Source organism: Pristiophorus japonicus, chromosome 3 (genome assembly GCF_044704955.1).
Source record: "Pristiophorus japonicus isolate sPriJap1 chromosome 3, sPriJap1.hap1, whole genome shotgun sequence".
In the NCBI taxonomy this organism is placed as follows: domain Eukaryota; kingdom Metazoa; phylum Chordata; class Chondrichthyes; family Pristiophoridae; genus Pristiophorus; species Pristiophorus japonicus.
In genome coordinates, this window is record NC_091979.1 from 169,887,529 (window position 1) to 169,911,184 (window position 23,656).

Here is a 23,656-nt window from a genome sequence, read left to right on the forward strand (position 1 = left end):
TGGTTTGCACTGCTCTCTCTGCCTGACCATTGGACACTGGGTTAAACGGGGCAGATATGACATGTTTGATCCTGTTACGGATCATGAATTCTTTGAACTCAGCACTGGTAAAACATGGCCCGTTGTCGCTCACCAGGACATCGGCTAGGTTGTGCGTGACAAACATGGCCCACAAGCTTTCAGTAGTGGCAGCTGACGTGCTAGCCGACATTATCTCACATTCAATCCACTTGGAGTATGTGTCTACAACCACAAGCAACATCTTACCCAAGAACGGGCCTGCATAGTCGACGTGTACCTTAGACCACGGTTTGGAGGGCCAAGACCATAAACTTAGCGGCGCCTCTCTGGGTACATTGCTTAACTGAGAGCATGTATTACATCTGTGAACGCAGGACTCTAAGTTCGTATTGATACTGGGCCACCACACGTGGGATTTGGCTATCGTTTTCATCATTACGATGCCTGGGTGGGTACAGTGGAGGTCATTGATGAAGGTGTCTCTACCCTTCTTGGGGACAACTACTCGATTGCCCCACAGAAGGCAGTCTGCCTGTATAGACATTTCATCTTTGCGCCATTGGAACGGCTTTAACTTTTCCTGCATTTCCACTGGGACACTGGACCAGCTCCCATGAAGCACAAAGCTTTTGACTAGAGATAATAAGGGGTCCTGGCTCGTCCAAGTTTTGATCTGCCGGGCAGTGATGGGTGATTGCTCACTCTCAAATGCTTCCATAACCATGGCTTTTTCTGCGGGCTGTGCCATTTCCACCCTCGTGGTGGGCAATGACAGCCTACTGAGAGCATCGGTGTAGTTTTCTGTGCCTGGCTTCTGGCGGATGGCGTAGTTGTATGCGGACAATGTGAGAACCCATCTCTGGATGTGGGCTGATGTGTTGGTATTTATCCCTTTACTCTCAGAAAACTGGGATATAAGTGGCTTATGGTCAGTTTCCAATTCGAATTTTAACCCAAACAGGTATTGATGCATTTCCTTTACCCCATAGACACACGCTAATGCTTCTTTCTCAATAATGCTGTAGGCTGTCTCAGCCTTAGACAAACTCCGGGATGCATAAGCAACCGGTTGCAGATTTCCGAAATCATTAGCTTGTTGCAATACACACCCGACGCCATATGACAACGCATCACATGCTAGTACCAAACGCTTACATGGATCATACAACACAAGCAATTTGTTGGAGCGTAACAATTTTCTCGCTTTTACAAAGACATTTTCTTGGCTTTTGCCCCAATCCATTCATCCCCTTTTCGTAGTAAGACATGTGGTGGTTCGAACAGTATACTGAGACCCGGTAAGAAGTTACCAAAGTAGTTCAGGAGTCCCAGAAACAACCGCAGCTCCGTCACGTTTAGTGGCCTCGGTGCTTTCTCGATTGCCTCCATCTTCGCGTTGGTGGTCCTGATGCCATCCGCCGCAATCCTCCTTCCCAGGAACTCCACTTCAGGCACCAGGAAAACACACTTTGAGCATTTTAACCTGAGCCCCACGCAGTTGAATCGACTAAGAACCTCCTCCAGGTTCTGCAGATGCTCGACTGTGTTCCGACCTGTGACCAAGATGTCGTCCTGGAAGACCACGGTGTGCGGGACCGACTTCAGTCAACTTTCCATGTTTCTCTGGAATATCGCCGCCGCCGATCGGATTCCAAACGGGCACCTGTTATAAACAAAAAGATCTTTGTGTGGGTTGATGCAGGTGAAGGCCTTCGATGATTCGTCCAGTTCCTGCGTCATGTAGGTTGAAGTCAGATCCAGCTTCGTGAACCTCTTTCCTCCAGCCAGCGTTGCAAAGAGGTCATCAGCCTTTGGTAGTGGGTATTGGTCCTGCAGGGAGAAACTATTGATAGTTACATTGTAATCGCCACAGATTCTGATGGTGCCATCTCCTTTGAGGACTGAGACGATAGGACTGGCCCACTCGTTGAACTCGATCGGGAAAATGATGCGCTCTCTTTGCAACCGGTCTTGCTCGATCTCTACCCTTTCTCTCATCATGTATGGTACTGCTTTTGCCTTGTGATGGATGGGTCGTGCCACCGGAATTAGGTGAATCTGCACTTTTGCTCCTTGGAATTTCCGATGCCTGGTTCGAACAACGAAGGAAATTTGTTTAAGACCTGGGCACACGAAGTGTCATCAGCGGGCGATAGCGCTCGGACGTCGTCTCAGTTCAAGCATATCTTTCCCAGCCAGTTCCTGCCGAGCAGCGTCGGACCATCACCCGGTACCACTCAAAGTGGTAGCTTGTGCACCACTCCATCGGAGGAGACCTTTACGGTAGCACTGCCGATTACAGGAATCAGTTCTTTCATGTAAGTTCTTAGTTTCATGCAAACTGGAGTTAAGACTGGCCTTGAGGCCTTGTTGCACCACAACCTTTCAAAAGTCTTTTTGCCCATGATGGACTGGCTCGTGCCCGTGTCCATTGAAACCGGGAGTCCATTTAGTTCAACATTCAGCATTATCGGGGGACAATTCGTGGTGAATGTGTGCACCCCATGTACCTCTGCCTCCTCTATCTGAGGCTCTGGTTCATCGTGATCCTCCGTGGATCTGTCCTCCTCTGCAACATGGTGGTTTGCAGGTTTAACAGGGTTTTCAGCTTGCCTGCACACTCGTTGGAGGTGTCCCATTGTTCCACAGCCCTTGCAAACATACTCTTTGAATTGGCATGAATGGAAACGATGATCACCCCGCAGCGCCAACAAGGTGTTAATGGCCTTGCATTCATCACCCTTGATGGTGGACTCTGAGACATCTGTGGATGTGTAGCTGCAGGTATGTGTGACCTGCCCTGTACGTTACGATTCGATAACAACATCACTTTGTTCACAGTACTTGTAGTAGCACTTGTGTGCTGAGAGATTTGCTTAGTATTGTCATTGGTGGCAATGAAAGCCTGGGCTATCGCTATGGCCTTACTCAAGGTTGGGCTCTCTACAGTGAAATGTTTGCGAAGTATGGTTTCGTGGCCAATGCCAAGTATGAAAATGTCTCTGAGCATGAGCTTCAAATGTCCTTCAAATTCGCAATGTCCTGCAAGGCGTCTTAGCTCAGCGACATAACTCGCCACTTCCTGGCCTTCAGACCTGGCCTGCAGAACCAGTACCTCACCATCAGAATGCTTTCCTTCGGGTTCAAATGCTCTCGGACCAGTGTGCACAAATCGTCGTACGATTTCTCCGTGGGTTTCGCTGGAGTGAGCAGATTCTTCATGAGGCCATACGTTGGTGCCCCACAGAGGGTGAGGAGGATCGCCCTTCCTTTGGCAGCGCTCTCTTCCCTATCTAGCTCGTTGGCCACGAAGTATTGATTGAGTCGCTCCACAAAAGTTTCCCAATCATTTCCCTCTGAGAATTTCTCCAGGATGCCCACTGTTCTCTGCATCTTTGGGTTCGCTATCTGTATCTCATCGCCAGTTGTTGTGTATGGAGAACGAGTCAGACTGAACACTGCGAGCTCAAAGTAAAGTGTGACGTTAGTCTTTTATTGCAGGTCCCAGATTGCCTCTCCAACCTGTGAAGCCTCCTTAAATACCTGTGCTCCCGAGGGATTATGGGATCCCTTGGGACTCCAGGGGATGAGCCCTCTGGTGGCTATACAAAGTAAGTACAAGTATACATATATAACAGTAACGTCATTTAATTATAATATACAAATAATGTCATGTTATGCATGCAGCCTCTGTGCTACTCTCAGGTTGACAACATAAGAACATAAGAAATAAGAGCAGGAGCAGGCCATTTTGCCATTTGTCCCCTTCTCTGTCCACTCCTCATAAACCTTCACTCCCTTATCATTCTGTCTATCTCTGACTGATCCAGCCTCCACAGCTCTCTGGGGCAGTGAATTCCACATGGATGTACTGCCATATGTTGCATTAATATGTAACATCTCTCAGTCACATTTATTGTAGTAGTGCTGTTCCTCCTATGTATGCCAGCACAGCACAAGAATCCCTTCTGTTTTAATAAGCTCAATTGTATTTTGCAGGTCTCCCAGCTCCAGAGGCGCAAAGGGAGGCCACATCCTCACATGCACCTGCCCCATTGCAGGTGTTAATTCATCATGAGTTGTGAAGAGGAGGAAGAGGAGGAGACCACCGACCCAGAGGAGGAAGATGTTATGGAAACAGAGGAGGATGCTCCTTGCATCCCCTTGACAGTTGAACCTGCGGCCACTTTGTCATTTTCGACTGAAGAGGTAGCGAGACCAAGCGGCAAGCAGCCGGCGATGCCAAGGAGTTTAATAGTGCATACACCGATCCCATGGAGGTCAGGTCAGTGAGGTCAGCACATGCCTCCACTGGCCGATCAGATCGAGGGCTTGACCAGACTCTCCAGGCGTTCGTGGTATTCATGAGGGACATGTCTTGGGTGTGTGCTTGCTAAGTGGAGGTTTCGCAGCAGACGCTCTTGGAGATGCGTGCTCTGACCGCCTCCACCGATGCCTTGTGGCAAGAGTTGTTGGTGGGACACGGCACTGAACCCCAAGGCGCCGCTGTCAGATATACCATGAGCACCAGCACACAAGCGAATCAGAAGGAAGCACTTCCTTCTGACTCGGAAGGCAATTCCCCAGCTTTGTCTTACCCAACAGGTGATCAGGCCACCATCACCCCCACCTCGGCAGGAAGTCTTGCCATCGCCAGCTGCATGCCAGACTCATCGCGCTACTCTGGGACCAAAACAGGGTGGGGTTAAGATACAGGACATACAGGATCTGGAGTGAAACGTGGTTGCAGTTAGGGAGGAGGGTGCTTTATTGTTTTTTTTTTAATTGTGACTCGTTACATTGTTATATTATTGAGTTTATTGTTGTTGTTGCTTTAATTGTTGGGTCATTGTTCGGGTGTGTTGTGGGGTGGGTGGCTGGGTGAGTGTTGTATTAAAAAAATGTTTTCATTGAATTTTTAAAAATTATTTCACTTTAGAATTGTTGTGCAGTGTCTTCTAATAACATACGTTAAGGTAAAACATGAATGCAACTGTTGTAAAACAATGGCCAGGCCAGACCAGGCAAGGATGAAATGTAACTCAACGCAAATGCAACTGTTGTCTAGCCGTAACTGTAACTGTGACAGTCCCCAATATAAGTTCATACAAAGTGTTCATTTATGAGCTGCTGGCACAACAGCTTTGCAGCCGTGTAACTTCCACAAGGTTTCTCCAGTGTTCCCGAGGGGAGATGGGACCATGGATTCATCGCTAGGCTGATTGTCCTCCGAGTTCCTCACCAGCCTCCTCCTCCTCGTCTGCCTCTTCCGTCTCCACTCTTTCCTGAGGTGGACCGGCAGCTCCATCTGGCAATTGTTGTCCACTCCTTATAGCTAGGTTATGCAACATGCAGCACATCACAATAAACTCAGCAACCTGTTCAGGGTGGTACTGTGGGCTGCCTCCAGAGTGGTCCAGGCATCTGAAGCGCTGCTTGAGCACTCCAATTGTCTTTTCGACAATATTGCGTGTAGCTATGTAGCTTTCATTGTAACGCTTCTCTGCTTCCGTCAGTGGATTACGCAGTTGCATTCATGTCAGTGGATTATGCAGGGGGGGTCATGAACCAGCTGGCAAGGTCATATCCTTTATCCCCCAGCAACCAACCATGACATTGTGGCTGACTGTTAAAACAGGTCAGAGACAGCGCTCTCACGCAGGATGTGTGCATCACGGGTGCTGCCTGGAAATTTAGCATTAACTGCTATGATTATTTGGTTGTGGTCAACAATGATCTGGACATTCAGGGAGTGGAATCCCTTTCGGCTATGAAACACCTCTGCGTTCTGTAAAGGTGCTTTCAGGGTGATGTGAGTGCAGTCCATTGCTCCCTGCACATTGCGATTCTTGAGAAACCCAAAGCCCTCCCTGTCTGTGCCTCCCTGGTCAGAGGGAAGCTTATAAAGTCCATCCTGCGAGCATAAAGGACTTCAGTCACCTGTCGAATGGAGCAATGTGTGGCATGCTAGAGATACCGCAAATGTCTCCAGCTAAGGCCTGAAAGGTGCCCGATGTATGGAAGGATAGTGCCGCAGTAACCTTTACCTCAACGGGCAGTGCAGTCCTGATGGTGCTGGTAGGCTACGGATCCCCCTTGATGAGCTGGCATATTTCATCAATGACCTCCTTTCGGAAGCGCAGCCTCCTAAGGCACGTGTTATCAGACAAGTTGCTTTTCCCTGTAAGTTCGTCGGCTGTACATTCTCCTCCTCCGCATTAATCTGCCACCTCTTCGATTGGCCCCTTCACTAAACCCTTCACTTAACTCAACTTCAGACTCCAGCATGTGAGCATTTACAAGAAATGGTAGAGAAGCTATAGGCCCCATCACTATCACTATTGTTATAAATGCCCTTTGTACTAAAATAAATATAGATATAAGTACAAATGTGAGTGGATCTATCAGCAAAAGGCACTTAACTCTCAAATTATAAGCTACTTGTTTAAGCAGCCTCCTCACTTCCTCCGACGTTGAAAATGGCGTCCGTAATGCCGAGTTGTGAGGAAGGCCAGGTAAAAGCAGCTTTTCTCCAGCGATGTCCAGAGATCTTCTCAGCGAGCGATCAGCCTGGTGATATGTGTGCGATGTGCCGAAAGTTACGCTGGGCGATGTGTGGGCGATCACCTCAGCGATTTGACACGAAAGTTCGGCCGGCAATTTTCCGGCAATGTTCCGGCCCAACTTTCCTCTTTTGAAGCAAAATGGGCGATAGACTGCCTTTTTGGGCGATATATGGTCACTAGCCCAGCGATCTGAGGTGGAAGTCTAGCCCTATGTCCCCTAGTTTTAGTTTCCTCTATGAGTGGAAATATCCTTTTTGCATCCACCTTGTCGAGCCCCCTCATTATCTTATATATTTCAATAAGATCACCTCTCATTCTTCTGAACTCCAATGTGTATAGGCCCAACCTACTCAATCTATCTTCATAAGTCAACCCCCTCATCTCCGGAATCAACCTAGTGAACCTTCTCTGAACAGCCTTCAATGCAAGTATATCATTCCTTAAATACGGAGACCAAAACTGTACACAGTACTCTAGGTGTGGCCTTACCAATACCCTGTACAGTTGTAGCAGGACTTCTTTGCTTTTATATTCTATCCCCCTTGAAATAAAGGTCAACATTCCATTTGCATTCTTGATTACTTGCTGTACTTGCAAACAAACTTTTGTGTTACATGCACAAGGACCCCCAGCTCTCTTTCTGTTGCAGCACTTGGCAATTTTTCTCCATTTAAATTGTAATTTGTATTTCTATTTTTTATGCCGAAGTGGATAACCTCACATTTTCACAAATTATATTCCATCTGCCAGATTTTTGCCCACTCACTTAACCTGTCTATATCCGAGGCAAATATTTTGTGTCCTCCTTGCAATTTGCTTTCCCACCCATCGTTGTATCATCAGCAAACTTGGCTACATTATACTCAGTCCCTTCATCCAAATTATTAATATAGATTGTAAATAACTGAGGACCCAGCACCGATCCCTGTGGCATCCCACTAATCACTGTTTGCCAATCGGAAAATGACCCATTTTTCCCAACTCTCTGTTTTCTGTTAGTTAGCCAATCTTCTATCCATGCTAATATATTATCCCCAATCCCGTGAACTTTTATCTTGTGTAGTAACTTTTTATGTGGCACCTTATCGAATGCCTTCTGGAAATCCAAATACACCACATCCACAGGTTTCCCCCTTATCTACCCTGCTCGTTACATCCTCAAAGAACTCCAGCAAATTTGTCAAACATGATTTCACTTTCATAAAACCTCTGCTTGATTGAATTATGCTTTTCCAAATGTTCCGTTACTGCTTCTTTAATAATGGACTCCAACATTTTTCCAACGACAAATGTTAGGCTAACTGGTCTATAGTTTCCTGCTTTTTGTCTGGCTCCTTTTTTAAATAGGGGCGTTACATTTGTGGTTTTCCAATTCGCAGGGATCGCCCCAGAATCCCAAGGAATTTTGGAAGATTACAACCAATGCATGCACAATCTCTGCAGCCACTTCTTTTAAGATCCAAGGATGTAAGCCATCAGCTCCAGGGGACTTGTCTGCCTTTCGTCCCATTATTTTACCGAGTACTACTTCATTAGTGATAGTGATTGTATTAAGTTCCGACCTCCCTATAATCCCTTGATTATCCACTATTGGAATGTTTTTAGTGTGTTCTACCGTGAATACCGATACAAAATATTTGTTCAACATCTCTGCCATTTCCCTGTTCTCCATTATTAATTCTCCAGTCTCATCCTCGAGGCTGCAGAGATAGTAATCAAGCAGAGGTTTTATGAAAGCGAAATCATGTTTGACAAATTTGCTGGAGTTACTTTAGCCACTCTTTTCCTTTTTATGTACCTGTACAAAGTCTTACTATCTGTTTTTATATTTCATGCTAGTTTACTCTCATATCTCTTCCCTCTCTTTATCATTTTTTTAGTCGTTCTTTGCTGGCTTTTAAAAGTTTCCCAATCCTCTGGCCTCCCATTAGTCTTGGCCACATTGTATGCCTTGGTTTTCAATTTGATACCTTCCCTTATTTCCTTAGTTAGCCACGGATGGTTATCCCTTCTCTTACAGTCTTTCCTTCTCATTGGAATATTTTTATGTTGCAAGTTATGGAATATCTCCTTAAATGTCTGCCACTGCTCATCAACCGTCCCATACTTTAATCTATTTTCCCAGTCCACTTTAGCCAAATCTGCCCTCATACCTTTGTAGTCTCCTTTATCTAAGCTTAGGACACTGGTTTGAGAACCAACTTTCTCACCCTCCAACTGAATTTTTTTCAACTATGTTATGGTCATTCACTCCTAGTGGGTCCTTTAAACGAGATCATTTATTAATCCCGTGTCATTACACAGTACCAGATCTAAGATAACCTGCTCCTTGGTTGATTCCACAACATACTGTTCAAGGAAACTATCCTGGATACACTCAATGAACTCTTCCTCAAGGCTGCCCTGGCCAATTTGCTTTGTCCAATTAATATGAAGGTTAAAATCGCCCATGATTATTGCCATTTCTTTATTACAATCCTCCATTATTTATTGATTTATACTCCATCCAACAGTGTAGCTACTGTTAGGGGGCATATAGATTATGCCCACCAGTGACTTTTGCCTCTTATTATTCCTTATCTCCACCCAAGCTGATTCAACATCTTGATCTTCTGAGCCAATATCATTTCAGACTAACACACTGATCCCATCCTTTATTAACAGTGCTACCCCACCTCCTTTTTCTTTCTGTCTGTCCTTCCGAATTGTCAAATACCCCTGAATGTTTAGTTCCCAGCCTTGGTCACCTTGCAACCACATCTCTGTAATGGCTATCAGATCATACTCATTTGTATCTATTTGTGCCATCAACTCATCTATTTTGTTATGAGTTCTACGTGCATCTAGATAAAAAGCTTTTAATTTAGTTTTTTTACCATTTTTTCCTGCTTTGACCCCACTTTCTGATTCACCTTTATGTTACAGTCTCCCTTCCTGGCACGCTCTGGTTTTTATTTCCTCCAGTGCTACCCTGATCTATTGCCTTCTGCTTGTTATTTGACTTTTTAAATTTTCGCTCAGCTGAATCCTCCCCCCCACTGATTAATTTAAAGCCCTCTCTACAGCCCTAGCTATTTGATTTGCCAGGACCCTAGTCCCAGCACAGTTTAAGTGTAGCCCATCCGAACGGAACAGGTCCCTCTTACCCCAGTACTGGTGCCAGTGTCCCACGAACTAAAACCCATTTCTCCCACATCAGTCTTTAAGCCACGTGCTTAACTCTCTGATCTTATTTACCTTATGCAAATTTGCTCATGGCTCAGGTAGTAATCCAGAGATTTTTACCTTTGTGGTTCTGCTTTTTAATTTGTCTCCTAGCTGCTCATAATCCCTCAGCAGAACCTCTTTCTTTGTCCTATCTATGTCGTTGACACCCACCTGGATCATGACAACTGGATCTTCCCCCTCCCACTCCAAGTTCCTCTGCAGCCCTGAGGAGATGTCCTTAACTTTGGCACCGGGCAGGCAACACAGCCTTCAGGACATATGCTCTCGGCCGCAGAGAACTGTATCTATCCCCCTAATGATACTGTCCCCAACAACTACGTTTCTTTTTAATCCCCCCCGCTTGAATGGCCCCCTGTACCACAGTGCTGTGTCAGTTTGCTCATCCTCCCTGTAGTCCCTGCTCTTGTCCACACAGGGAGCAAGAGCCTCGAACCTATTGGACAAGAGCAAGGGCTGAGGCTCCTCCATCATTACATCCTGGGTCCCCTTACCTGCCTTGCTTGTAGTCACACCCTCCTGTCCCTGACCATGGACCAAATTTGAATTAATTAATCTAAGGGGCGTGACTGCCTCCTTGAACACTGCATCCATGTAACTCTCCCCCTCCCTGATGTGTCATAGTGTTTGCAGCTCGGACTCCAGCTTATCAACACGGAGCCGAAGTTCCTCGAGCCACAGGCATTTGCTACAGATGTAGTCGTGATGGAGCTCAATGGGGTCAACCAGCTCCCACATGCAACAGCAGAAACACATCACCTGTCCTGCCGTCTCTAATTTAATTAATTAGATTTAGTATTTAGTTATTAATCCTGGCCTCTAATGTTAGGCCCTTAATTTAAAGGAAGAAAAGAGAGAGAAAAACTTACCAACCAATCACTTTCCTCCCTTCCTGTGACGTCGAATGTAGTGGCCCTGTTCTCGTATGTCGCCCTCTCTTACCTGCTCGCGCTGCTCCCTGCGGTTGTTGGTTATGTGCTGGGGCTGGCTGCTGCTCGTTCTTTTAACTGCTGCCGCTGGTGTGGTGCTCCCTCACAGGTCCAGGTGGTTGATGCACTAAGTGAAGAAATTCCTCCTTATCTCAGTCTTAAATGGCCGACCCCTTATCTTAAGATGAGAACCCCTAGTTCTAGACTCTCCAACCAGAGGAAATGCTGTGAGGCTGCTTCCCCTGTAGATAGGTAGCCAAGGCCTACATAATCGTGAGAAAAGCTGAACTCTGTTAACTGTGGATCTCCCTGACATGCTTTTTTAAAAGAATCTTGTACTCCTTTCACCATGAAATATTATGACTGCAACACTTCAGAATTAATGCCCATCATTTATTTGAATTTCACTTGCATGGGATTCTGATTGAGATGGCTTATGAAAGTTTGTGTTGTAAGTGCTTCTATTTTTTTTGGTTTATCCTGTTCTGCTAAAATTGCTTAACTTGCAGTTGGCTTTCTGTTAAATTAGTAGACAATATTTAGTCACATTAGGTGAGACACAAATTTATGTTAGGAGAAAGAAAAAAGAAAAATGAATACAAGTCTGTGCTAAACATCTGCTGCAAAACTGCAAACAAAATAAATGGTTAAAAAATTTCAGGCTCTTTAAGACCTCCATTGCTCATATAACTTCTGTTTGGACCACTCCAGATGGGTAAAAGTAAGGACCCAGCTCAATCCCTGGCATTATAATACTTGAATGAAGGTATGACTCGTTCTTAGTGAAACCACTTTGGAACAATCTAAAATGTCTGCTAGAAAACCATGTTTGCCAAGAAAGTGGTGCAGATCCAAATAAATGACTCCGAGCCAGATTTTCCAGTCTCTCGGTCGGTGTCTGTTCTGTTCCTTTGCCATTGCCTTAGGGTTTGGAAAATTTACACTTTGTGTCACAACTGACACACATAATCTAAACCAATGCAGAAAAAATGATATCCAAAGCACTCCACAGAGTTGCGTTTATTGTGCTGATGAGCAGCATTTTCCAACTTTAATATGCATGCACAAATATTCTTTTTGCTTTGCTCATCTTCAATCTCAGACAAAATCAAATGGGTCTACGATGCATGATGATATTAAAAATTCTGGGACTGTTGAAACCTGCACTTATACAGCAACGTGCCAGACCTTTGCTCATTCTGTAATCTTTGCCTGAAGCTAGTTCAGCATCTCAAACTGAGCCCAGGTGTTGTAGCATTGAACAACAACTTCAGTATCTGAAGAGAGCTGACATTTTTAGCTGTCTCTGATTTTCCAGGGTGGAAACAACATTTAGCAATTGTTTCCATAATGCAGTAAAGAAAAGGGTGGTTGCAGTAAATAATGAATCACAATACCAGTAATAACACTAATCCATTGTAAGGAACATTGGGCTAGAAACGCCACTTTTTAGCTTATCACCCAAAAATGGGCGTTATTTCCAGCATGGTCGGTAAAAAAGGGTTTTCAGATCACCGGCTTCTCATCCATTCTCAAAAAAACAAGTTTACATTTTTGAAAATGGGCGTTACCATGAGCAATATCAAATGAGCGGTAGTGTTAAATTTTTTTGACCATCTGCCATAAAGTGTGGCCGTCCTTAGCAACGGCATGGCAATGCTCGATTTCCGCGATTCGGGAGGTCAAGAGTCACCAGACATGCGCAGAAGAAGAGACAGAGAGAGAGGAAGCACAGAGGGACTGAAAGCGTGGCTGGGTATGGTGTGGCTGCTTTGGGAGGAAGGAGGGAGACTTTAGAGCTTCACAGCAAGTAGGGAAAGAAAAAGTAGCTGTTAGCAGCCACATATTTGACCGAATTTGGCCTATAATGGAGGGAGAGGAGGAGACATCACAGCACGATGTGGAGATTGAGGCTGGAGAGCGCAATGAGGTGGGAGAGGAGCGCATTGGAGGCCGCAAAAGAGCCAGGAGGTTTTCGGATGAGGCAAATGCCTCCCTCTTGCAGGAGGTCGAGTCACACATGGGGAGCCCACCCCAAAGGCCGACCAGAGGCTATGGACCAAGATAGCAGAGGTGGTCTTGTCAGCGACCAACGAGGTTCGTGAGGGCAACCGATGAAACGACCTTGTGGGATCCGCAAGAGTAAGTATTACATTGATTTACATGTATTTATATAATTTGATTTGTAACAGTCATGAGTAACTATCAGCAGATGTGCGGTCTTCCTCTTTTACTGGGAATATTTTACTCAAAGCCTGCAGTCACAGTGAACATCTTTAGGTAATGAATGATAATAATCATAATAATCATGATTACATCTGTCAGTTATGTGTCTGTGACAGTACCTAGCAATGATATCACGCAATGATCTCATGCCATGTCGTCCTGTCACCTTTTACAGAAGAAGCTATCTACGATGAGGTCCATGCAGAGGCAAATGGGTGGGGGGGGGCCACCAGTCCCCAGCGACATCACTGACGTGGAGGAGCAAGTGCTAGCACTTATGGGGAAGCACCCCCAGACAACCACGGATGCAAATGCAGACCCTGAAGTGATTCCACGTGAGTAAAGCTTACACCATTGCGTGATGTAAAGTCAATAGATGCCACAAAAACTCATATCCGACCAATCATATCTAATAGATGATTTCTAAAAGTGTCATAGAAATAATGCTGGCCTAATGAAAATCATTGCAATCCACAATGTGTTGATGGTCATGAAATGTGATGTGTGCGATGATTTTGAGAACAGTGGTACTTTTGTAGTGCATATGCTGTGTGTAGCGCTGGACTCACCTTGTCACCCTAGCACCACCTTCTCCTCTAACAACCTCATTTGTCTCTTGCAGCTCAGCCAGCAGCGCGGCCCCAGGCAAGAACACAGATGCCAGAAAGTGGGGGTGTGGGGCAGGAGTCGGCGGACGATCCTACTACATCTGGTGCTGAAGAGCTCTGAATGTCGCCTGTCAATCCACTGGGTCTGTTCTCGATGGATGAGAGCGTGGAGTTCGAAGAACTTGCATCGCCACGTTCCAGAACCCATTCCACCCGAAGGCCATCTATTGGTCCTCCGGTCATTCCTGCCTCCAGTTTGGAGGTGCCGGCCCCAAGCACCTCTCCCCAAGACACCCCATTTGTCCCCAGGACGGTGCCAACCCCGCGGAGGTCTCGTGGACGCGGCAGGCCTGTTCCACGAGCTCGACATGATAGCGGAGAGATGGTTCAGTTGTCCAGGAGGACTGTAGACATTGGTGACCAGCTCATCAAAGCTTTGGGGGGCATATCCCAACACCTGGCCACCATTTCTGAGTACATTCCGCGCATGGCGGAGTCCCTGGATGCGATAGCCAGGAACACTGCTGCCACAGTGGTCCCAGAGCACGGCACTCCACCCCTAGGTTCCGCAACACCACTGCGAACGACAGGTGCGAGCAAGGACCAAGATCCTGCTTCTGCATCAGAGAATGTTGCCCCCTCAGCACCCCCCACTCCCGTCCAACCAACGCATCTGCTTTCATCCCCCCCAATGAGACATCGCCCAAGGAGCTCCTCAGCTGGCACCGTGGAGCGAGGAGGGGAAGGGATAGAGATGGGGAGAACAAAGAGAGGGGGTAAGGAAAGTGAGGTGCATGTGCGCAGGTGATGGCTGTATTATATCTCCAGCTGTGTGTATTCATTTTGTTGCAATGTATGGGGACTGGGGACTACGCTCTTGCTTTGCCTTTGTATTGTGTTGCTGGACATGTTGACCATGTGATTTACGTCAATGGTGGAAATAGTGGGATCTGGGCGCTGGGTGTTATTGGCTGTGTTACTTATGATTTCAGACCAATGTTGGTATTACATTTTTGTTATTGGACATAACCTTGTTGCACATTGTCTCAGATAGCTGGACCGTTACACACTGGTGATTCCTTACCATTGAAGGGTTAAATACAACTTAACATCAATCAACGTAAATTTTAGCTGGCACCAAGATGATGGGAGCCATCGATGTCTGAGCTGCACACACACAGCAGTGTGTCAGCGTTGTCACACACATCAGCACTCTTTCAAAAAGGAGTTAGATATAGTCCTTACTACGAGGGGGATCAAGGGGTATGGCGAGAAAGCAGGAATGGGGTACTGAGGTTGCATGTTCAGCCCTGAACTCATTGAATGGCGGTGCAGGCTCGAAGGGCCGAATGGCCTACTCCTGCACCTATTTTCTATGTTTCTATGTTTCAGGCAAATCTTTCTGATATCAGCTCCTCACGTAAGAGTGAGATTTAACAAATGCCAGCCACGCCCCTGGCAACCGTCCCAGTTAGTTCCACTTTTTGTGGGCGTTTTTTTTAAGTGGGCGACATTCTGGGCGATTTGTGTGCGAGGTGGTGAAATTGATGGTGGGCGATCTCCATGGCCGCACGTTTGGGTAAATATGCTCTTTACGACAAAAAACAGTCACCGGGCGTTATTATTGAATCTCGGCGTTAAGTCCGTGAGGAAAGTAACGCTGGGTGATAAATGCCCATTCTGCTGATTCCGCCCCAAAAAAGTGGGCGGGCAGTAATATTTTTTCTCGGCGTTAAGCACATAGGGAAAATAACACTCGCCGATAAATCTCCTAAAAAGCCCTTCAGTTTTCATTTTGTGCCAAAATGGGCGCTATCTGGGCATTATACGTCATTTCAGCAGTTAAATGGGCGTTAAGTGGGCGTTAAGCAGGCAAAAAAAGTGGAGGTTCTAGCCCATAGACTTGGCAGCTTTGTTTTACCATGTGTGGAGCAGGCAAAAACAAAGCTGTTGGACACTGTAAAAGGTGATTTTTAAAAATCTTTCTTTAAATTTATTCATTCATGGGATATAGGTGTTACTGGCAAGGCTGGCATTTAGTGCACATCCCTAATTGCCCTTGAGAAGGTGGTGGTGAGCTTCCTTCTTGAACTGCTGCAGTCCATGAGGTGAAGGTACTCCCACAGTGCTGTTAGGTAGGAAGTTCCAGGTTTTTGACCTAATGACACTGAAGGAATAATGGCGGTATATATCTAAGTCAGGATAGTGTGTGACTTGGAGGGGAACTTGGAGTTGGTGGTGTTCCGATGCGCCTGCTGCCCTTGTCCTTCTAGGTGGTAGAGGTCGTAGGTTTGGGAGGTGCTGTTGAAGTAACCTTGATGAGTTGTGGCAGTGCATCTTGTAAATGGTACACACTGCAGCCACGGTGCACAAGTGATGGAGGGAGTGAGTGTTTAAGGTGGTGGATGTGGTGACAATCAAGCAGACTGCTCTGTCCTGGATGGTGTTTAGTTTCTTGAGTGTTGTTGGAACATAAGAACATAAGAACATAAGAATTAGGAACAGGAGTAGGCCATCTAGCCCCTCGACCCTGCTCCGCCATTCAATAAGATCATGGCTGATCTGGCCGTGGACTCAGCTCCACTGACCCGCCCTCACCTGTAACCCTTAATTCCCTTATTGGTTAAAAATCTATCTATCTGTGACTTGAATACATTCAATGAGCTATAGCTCAACTGCTTCCCTGGGCAGAGAATTCCACATATTCACAACCCTCTGGGAGAAGAAATTCCTTCTCAACTCGGTTTTAAATTGGCTCCCCCGTATTTTGAGGCTGTGCCCCCTAGTTCTAGTCTCCCCTACCAGTGGAAACAACCTCTCTGCCTCTATCCTGTCTATCCCTTTCATTATTTTAAATGTTTCTATAAGATCATCCCTCATCCTTCTGAACTCCAACGAGTAAAGACCCAGTCTACTCAATCTATCATCATAAGGTAACCCCCTCATCTCCGGAATCAGCCTAGTGAATCGTCTCTGTACCCCCTCCAAAGCTAGTATATCCTTCCTTAAGTCAGGTGACCAAAACTGCACGCAGTACTCCAGGTGCGGCCTTACCAATACCCTATACAGTTGCAGCAGGACCTCCCTGCTTTTGTACTCCATCCCTCTTGCAATGAAGGCCAACATTCCATTCGCCTTCCTGATTACCTACTGCACCTGCAAACTAACTTTTTGGGATTCATGCACAAGGACCCCCAGGTCCCTCTGCACCTCAGCATGTTGTAATTTATCCCCATTCAAATAATATTCCCTTTTACTGTTTTTTTTCCCAAGGTGGATGACCTCACACTTTCCGACATTGTATTCCATCTGCCAAACCTTAGCCCATTCGCTTAACCTATCGAAATCTCTTTGCAGCCTCTCTGTGTCCTCTACACAACCCGATTTCCCACTAATCTTTGTGTCATCTGCAAATTTTGTTACACTACACTCTGTCCCCTCTTCCAGGTCATCCATGTATATTGTAAACAGTTGTGGTCCCAGCACCGATCCCTGTGGCACACCACTAACCACCGATTTCCAACCCGAAAAGGACCCATTTATCCTGACTCTCTGCTTTCTGTTCACCAGCCAATTCTCTGTCCATGCTAATACATTTCCTCTGACTCCGCGTACCTTTATCTTCTGCAGTAACCTTTTGTGTGGCACCTTATCGAATGCCTTTTGGAAATCTAAATACACCACATCCATCGGTGCACCTCCATCCGCCATGCTCGTTATATCCTCAAAGAATTCCAGTAAATTAGTTAAACATGATTTCCCCTTCATGAATCCATTCTGCGTCTGCTTGATTGCACTATTCCTATCTAGATGTCCCGCTATTTCTTCCTTAATGATAGTTTCAAGCATTTTCCCCACTACAGTTGTTAAACTAACCGGCCTATAGTTACCTGCCTTTTGTCTGCCCCCTTTTTTAAATAGAGGCGTTACATTAGCTGCTTTCCAATCCACTGGTACCTCCCCAGAGTCCAGAGAATTTTGGTAGATTATAACGAATGCATCTGCTATAACTTCCGTCATCTCTTTTAATACCCTGGGATCCATTTCATCAGGACCAGGGTTCTTGTCTACCTTGAGTCCCATTAGCCTGTCCAGCACTACCCCCCTAGTGATAGTGATTATCTCAAGGTCCTCCCTTCCCACATTTCCGTGACCAGCAATTTTTGGCATGGTTTTTGTGTCTTCCACTGTGAAGACCGAAGAAAAATAATTGTTTAAGGTCTCAGCCATTTCCACATTTCCCATTATTAAATCCCCCTTCTCATCTTCTAAGGGACCAACATTTACTTTAGTCACTCTTTTCTGTTTTATATATCTGTAAAAGCTTTTACTATCTGTTTTTATGTTTTGCGCAAGTTTATCTTCGTAATCTATCTTTCCTTTCTTTATTGCTTTTTTAGTCATTCTTTGCTGTTGTTTAAAATTTTCCCAATCCTCTAGTTTCCCACTAACCTTGGCCACCTTATACGCATTGGTCTTTGATTTGATACTCTCCTTTATTTCCTTGGTTATCCACAGCTGGTTATCCCTTCTCTTACCGCCCTTCTTTTTCACTGGAATATATTTTTGTTGTGCACTATGAAAGAGCTCCTTAAAAGTCCTTCACTGTTCCTCAATTGTGCTACCGTTTAGTCTGTGTTTCCAGTCTACTTTAGCCAACTCTGCCCTCATCCCACTGTAGTCCCCTTTGTTTAAGCATAGTACGCTCGTTTCTGACACAACTTCCTCACCCTCAATCTGTATTACAAATTCAACTATACTGTGATCACTCATTCCGAGAGGATCTTTTCCTAGGAGATCGTTTATTTTTCCTGTCTCATTACGCAGGACCAGATCTAAGATAGCTTGCTCCCTTGTAGGTTCTGTTACATACTGTTCTGAGAAACAATCTCGTATGCATTCTATGAATTCCTCCTCCAGGCTACCCCATGCGATTTGAGTTGGCCAATCGATATGTCGGTTAAAATCCCCCATGACTACTGCCGTTCCTTTTCCTTGGAGCTGCGTTCATCCAGGCAAGTGGAGAGTATCCCATCACACTCCTGACTTGTGCCTTGTAGATGGTAGAAAGGCTTTGGGGAGTCAGGAGTTGAGTCACTCACCGCAAAATACCCAGCCTCTGACATACTCTTGTAGCCACAGCTTGTGAAATGACACATCCCTGACTTGCACTGTTCCGTCCATTAACTTTACTTGAGGGTAAATCATGGGTGGGGGCAATGTTTCCATTAAGCTGCGTGGCTGCACAGCGGTCTGGAGGTCCGGCGCAGCCGTCTCACAAATGGCAAAAAACATGCATGCACGATAATTTGAATGGGCCGCGCAGCCCATTAAAGGGGCCACATACTCCCCAAAAAATTAGCAGGAACATTTAGTGGACGGTGTGTAATTTCCTGACATGTGCCTTTGGCAAGAACTTTAAAATTTGGCCTCATATATCGTGCTACCCAACAAAAATCCTTTATCCCTAATCAGCCTCAAAAATGCAAGCTCTGCTGCACTGCTTTGATCACACTATTTCCAATTCCAATCATTCTTGTCTATTTAGCGCTAATTTCCAAGTTGTTTTGTCGTGAATGACAGTCAGAGAATTATGCATGTGTTGAATAAGTTCATTTACAAAGAACTTCATAATCATACCTTCACCATCTATTTCCAGTTGCTCAGAGCAGCAGGCAGAACTGGAAAAAAAAGAAGAGCTGGCAGAAATCAATCAGGTAACAAAGTGCAAAAGGCTAGAGCTGCTCAAAATCTGAAACATAAACAGAAAAATGCTGGAAATACTCAGCAGGTCAGTCAGAACTGTGGAGAGAACAGACGAGTTAATTGGGGTCATTTTCGCCTCGTGCAGCGTATAGCATGCCCATTATAGAATTTGCCCGATTTTCATTTCCATTGATCTGAAGGTTGTGTCTAACTTGATTGAATTTTTTGAGCAGGTAACAAGGAGGGTCGATGAGGGTGGTGCGCTAATTGTAATGTTTATGGATTTTAGCAAGGCTTTTGATAAGGTCCCACATGGCAGACTGGTCATGAAAGTAGAAGCCTATGGGATCCATGGCAAAGTGGCAAGTTGGATCCAAAATTGGCTCAGAGGCAGGAAGCAAAGGGTAATAGTTCATGGGTGTTTTTGTGACTGGAAGGTTGTTTCCAGTGGGGTTCCACAGAGCTCAGTACAGGTCCCTTGCTTTTTGTGGTAAATATCAATGATTTAGACTTGAATGTAGGGGGTATGATTAAAAAGGTTACAGATGATACAAAAATTGTTCGTGCGGTTGATAATGAAGAAGAAAACTGTAGACTGCAGGAAGACATCAATGGACTGGTCAGGTGGGCAGAACAGTGGCAAATGGAATTCAATCCGGAGAAGTGTGAGGTCATCATCATCATAGGCAGTCCCTCGGAATCGAGGAAGACTTGCTTCCACTCTTAGAATGAGTCCTTAGGTGGCTGAACAGTCCAATATGAGAGCCACAGTCCCTGCCACAGGTGGGACAGACAGTTTTTGAGGGTAAGGGAGGGTGGGACAGGTTTGCCGCGCTTTCCTTCTGCTGCCTGCGCTTGTTTTCTGCATGCACTTGGCGATGTGACTCGATGACCTAGCAAGTTGGGCAGTCAGGGAAGTATGTTATAATTGTTATGATATTTCCTAATTTGTTCCAAGAAGCTTCTTGCTTCCAACAGATTGTATATAAAATTTGTATTGAGATCACATATTCCCTAACCACTCTAATCTACTAGAAGTGAATAGGTACAGGTAATAATTCTGAGGAGAAAACTGTAGAGGGCAAATTTTCAAAATATTGGGCTAGATTTTCCACTTTTTTGCATGCTTAACGCCCATTTTACTGCTGAAATGACGTGTAACGCCCATATATCGCCCATTTCGGCACAAAGTGGAAACTGACGGGCATTTTTCGGAAACTTATCGCCCAGCGTTACTTTCCCCATGTGCTTAACGCCAAGAAAAAATAATACCGCCCTCCCACTTTTTTAGGGGCGGAATCATCAGAATGGGTGAAATCAACACCCATAATATCGCCCAGCATTAATTTCCACACTGATTTAACGCTGAGATTCAATAATACCGTCCGCCCACTTTTTTTTGTTGTAAAGAGTATATTTACTGAAACTAGCGGCCATGAGATCACCCAGCGTCACTTTCACCACCTCGCACACATTTCGCCCACAATATCGCTCACCCAAAAAACCGCCCAGAAAAAGTGGAACTAACCGGAACTAATCATAGCATTATGGACGCCATGTTCTACATCACATGTTGCATCCTTTAAAAGGCTGCTGTGCTTCAACCTCAGGGGAGTTCGAATGTACTCTGGAGGTCATTGGAGCTGATGTGAACATCTGTACAAACATACTGTGATTGATTAGAATTGAATAGATGTCTTCTTCGGGTCATTCATTGTTTGTGACCAATCGGTGGAAAACAGAGAGCGATTGCAATGGGGCATGTCCTTTCTCACCCTCTCTTGATGACCAATTACATGCAGCAGACTTGAAATTGATGAAGGTATGCTCCACAGCATTATGTGCCCAATGTAAGACGTGCCAGACTGATGAAGAGGACCAGACGTTACACCCCCCGCAAGTATAGGTAGAAGCAGTATTACCTCGACTTGCCCGACACCACCTGCCTTTGGAGACTGCGCTTCCACAAAGAGGTTATCACTGAGGTATGCCAGCTCATAAGGGGAGATCTGCAGCCTGCCAGCACCATCAGTACTGCACTGTCCGTCGAGGTCAAAGTCACCGCGGCACTGTCGTTCTACGCGTTGGGTTCTTTTCAGGCCACAGCTGGTGACATTTGCGGATTGTCTCAGCATGGCACACATTGCTGAATTAGACAGGTCACTGAAGCCCTGCATGCAAGCAGGAAGGAGTTGATCAGCTTCCCTATGACCAGGAAGGCACAGAGTGAGAGGGCTCTAGGATTCTCCAGAATTGCAAACTTCCCCAAGGTGCAGGAAGCAACAGACAGTATGCACATCGTGATGTGGGCACCTTTTCAGGATGCAGAGGTTTTCAGGAACTGCAAGGGATTCCAACCCTGAATGTGCAACTCATTGTCGACCACCAGCAAATTATAATGGCAGTCAATGCTCAATTTCCAGGCAGCATCCGTGTTGCTCACATCCTGCGTGAGAGCACTGCATCTGACTTGTTTAACAATCAGCCACAAGGTCAATGCTGGATGCTTGGTGACAAAGGATATGGCCTCGCCACCTGGCTGATGACCCCCCTGCGTGATACCCACACTGAAGCTGAGAGGCGATACAATGAGATCCACAGTGCCACTCGCAATATCATGGAGAAAACCATTGGAGTGCTTAAGCAGTGCTTTAGATGCCTGGACCACTCAGGAGGCGAGCTCCAATACCACCCTGAGCAAGTAGCTCAATTCGTGGTGGTGTGCTCCATGCTGCACAACTTGGCTATCAGGAGGGGACAAGAATTGCCTGATGAGTCTGACAGTCCACCTCACCAGAGAGAAGAGGAGGACTGTTAGGTATGGAGAAACTCCACAAGACTGAGTACTGTGAGCTAAAACTGATGTGACCTTAGTCTCTTTATTACAACTCCAGAGTGCCTAAGCAGCATTGCAGACAACCTTTTATACTCCCTTGCATGAATTGTTCAGGTGACCCTTAGGCCTCCAACAGTTGCGCCCTCTGGTGGCAAGTCTTACACAGTTACAATGTTTACATACATAACATCACTCCCCCACAAAGTATTTGATACAAATTATTTATAAGTTGAGATGATCCGGGGCCCTACACTCACTGGTTGATCGTCTGAGTTCAAACTCTGGCATGGATGAGTTGATTGGACCATTGCTGCACTGCGGTGCGACTGGTCTGACAGCATTGTTGGGAATGGTGGGTTCATCCGCTTGATTGACAGCGAGGTCAATTGCTGTTTGGGTGTGTGTTGGTGGATCGATGATGGTGATGTCCTCTTCAGGTTGTTCCTGGTTGTCGGTGAACCGCATTTTGGTCTGATCCAAATGCTTTCTGCATGTTTGTCCATTCAATTCAACTATAAACACTCTATTCCCCTCCTTGGCCAAGACAGTGCCAGCGACCCAGTTAGGACCATGGCCGTAATTAAGGACAAACACAGGGTCGTTAACATCAATGTCATGTGATACAGCCGCGCGATCATGGTACATGTTTTGCCGGTGTCGCCGGGTTTCCACATGATCATTTAGATCCGGGTGGATTAGGGAGACCCTGATTTTGAGTGCTCTCTTCATTAACAATTCTGCAGGGGGGAAACCCAGTGAGTGAGTGAGGTCACGTCCAGTGTCTGAGCAGAATCCGAGATATGCAGGTTTGCAAGGAGCCTTCAGTCACGCGTTTCAAGCTCTGCTTGATAGTTTGGACTGCCCGTTCCGCTTGACTGTTGGATGCGGGCTTAAACGGGGCAGACCTGACATGCTTGATGCCATTGCGGGTCATAAACTCGTTGAATTCCGAGCTGGTGAAAGGCGGTCCATTGTCACTGATAAGGATGTCGGGGAAGCCATGGGTGGCGAACATAGCCCGGAGGCTTTCAATGGTGGCAGTGGATGTGCTGGGTGACATGATTACATATTCAATCCATTTAGAGTAAGCGTCCACTACAACTAAAAACATCTTTCTGAGAAAGGGGCCAGCAAAATCTACGTGGATCACGGTTTGGAGGGCCATGACCACAGACTCAATGGAGCCTCCCTTGGTGCATTGCTCAACTGTGAGCACGTGTTGCACTGGTTGTACGCAAGACTCTAAGTCCGAGTCAAACATGCGACCTGGCTATAGCCTTCATCATGACTATGCCTGGGTGGGTATTGTGTAGGTCGCGTATAAACGTTTCCCTGAACTTTTTTTGGCAAAAGCACATGATTACCCCAGAAGAGACAATCCGACTGGATGGACATTTCAACTTTGCGTCAGTGAAACAGGTTAATTTCATCTTGCGTTTCCCTGGGAACGACCAACCAGCTCCCATTGAGGACGCAACTTTTTACAAATGATAGCACAGAATCCTGGCTGGTCCAGGTCCTGATGTGGCAAGCAGTGAC

At 45.9% G+C, this 23,656-nt stretch overlaps 1 protein-coding gene across 2 annotated transcripts in view; it reads right to left on the reverse strand.

The window, feature by feature from the left end:
* Nucleotides 1-23,656, reverse strand: part of LOC139259378 (atypical chemokine receptor 3-like) — a 107,885-nt gene that overhangs the window by 16,327 nt on the left and 67,902 nt on the right. Inside the window, exon 1 of one of the 2 annotated variants that reach the window (XM_070874858.1) lies at nucleotides 19,216-19,257. The exons of the other annotated variant lie outside the window; for it this stretch is intronic. The gene's annotated coding sequence lies outside the window, so the exon portion shown is untranslated. Of the gene's footprint in view, nucleotides 1-19,215; nucleotides 19,258-23,656 lie in introns of those variants that run through there. 2 annotated transcript variants of the gene reach the window in all.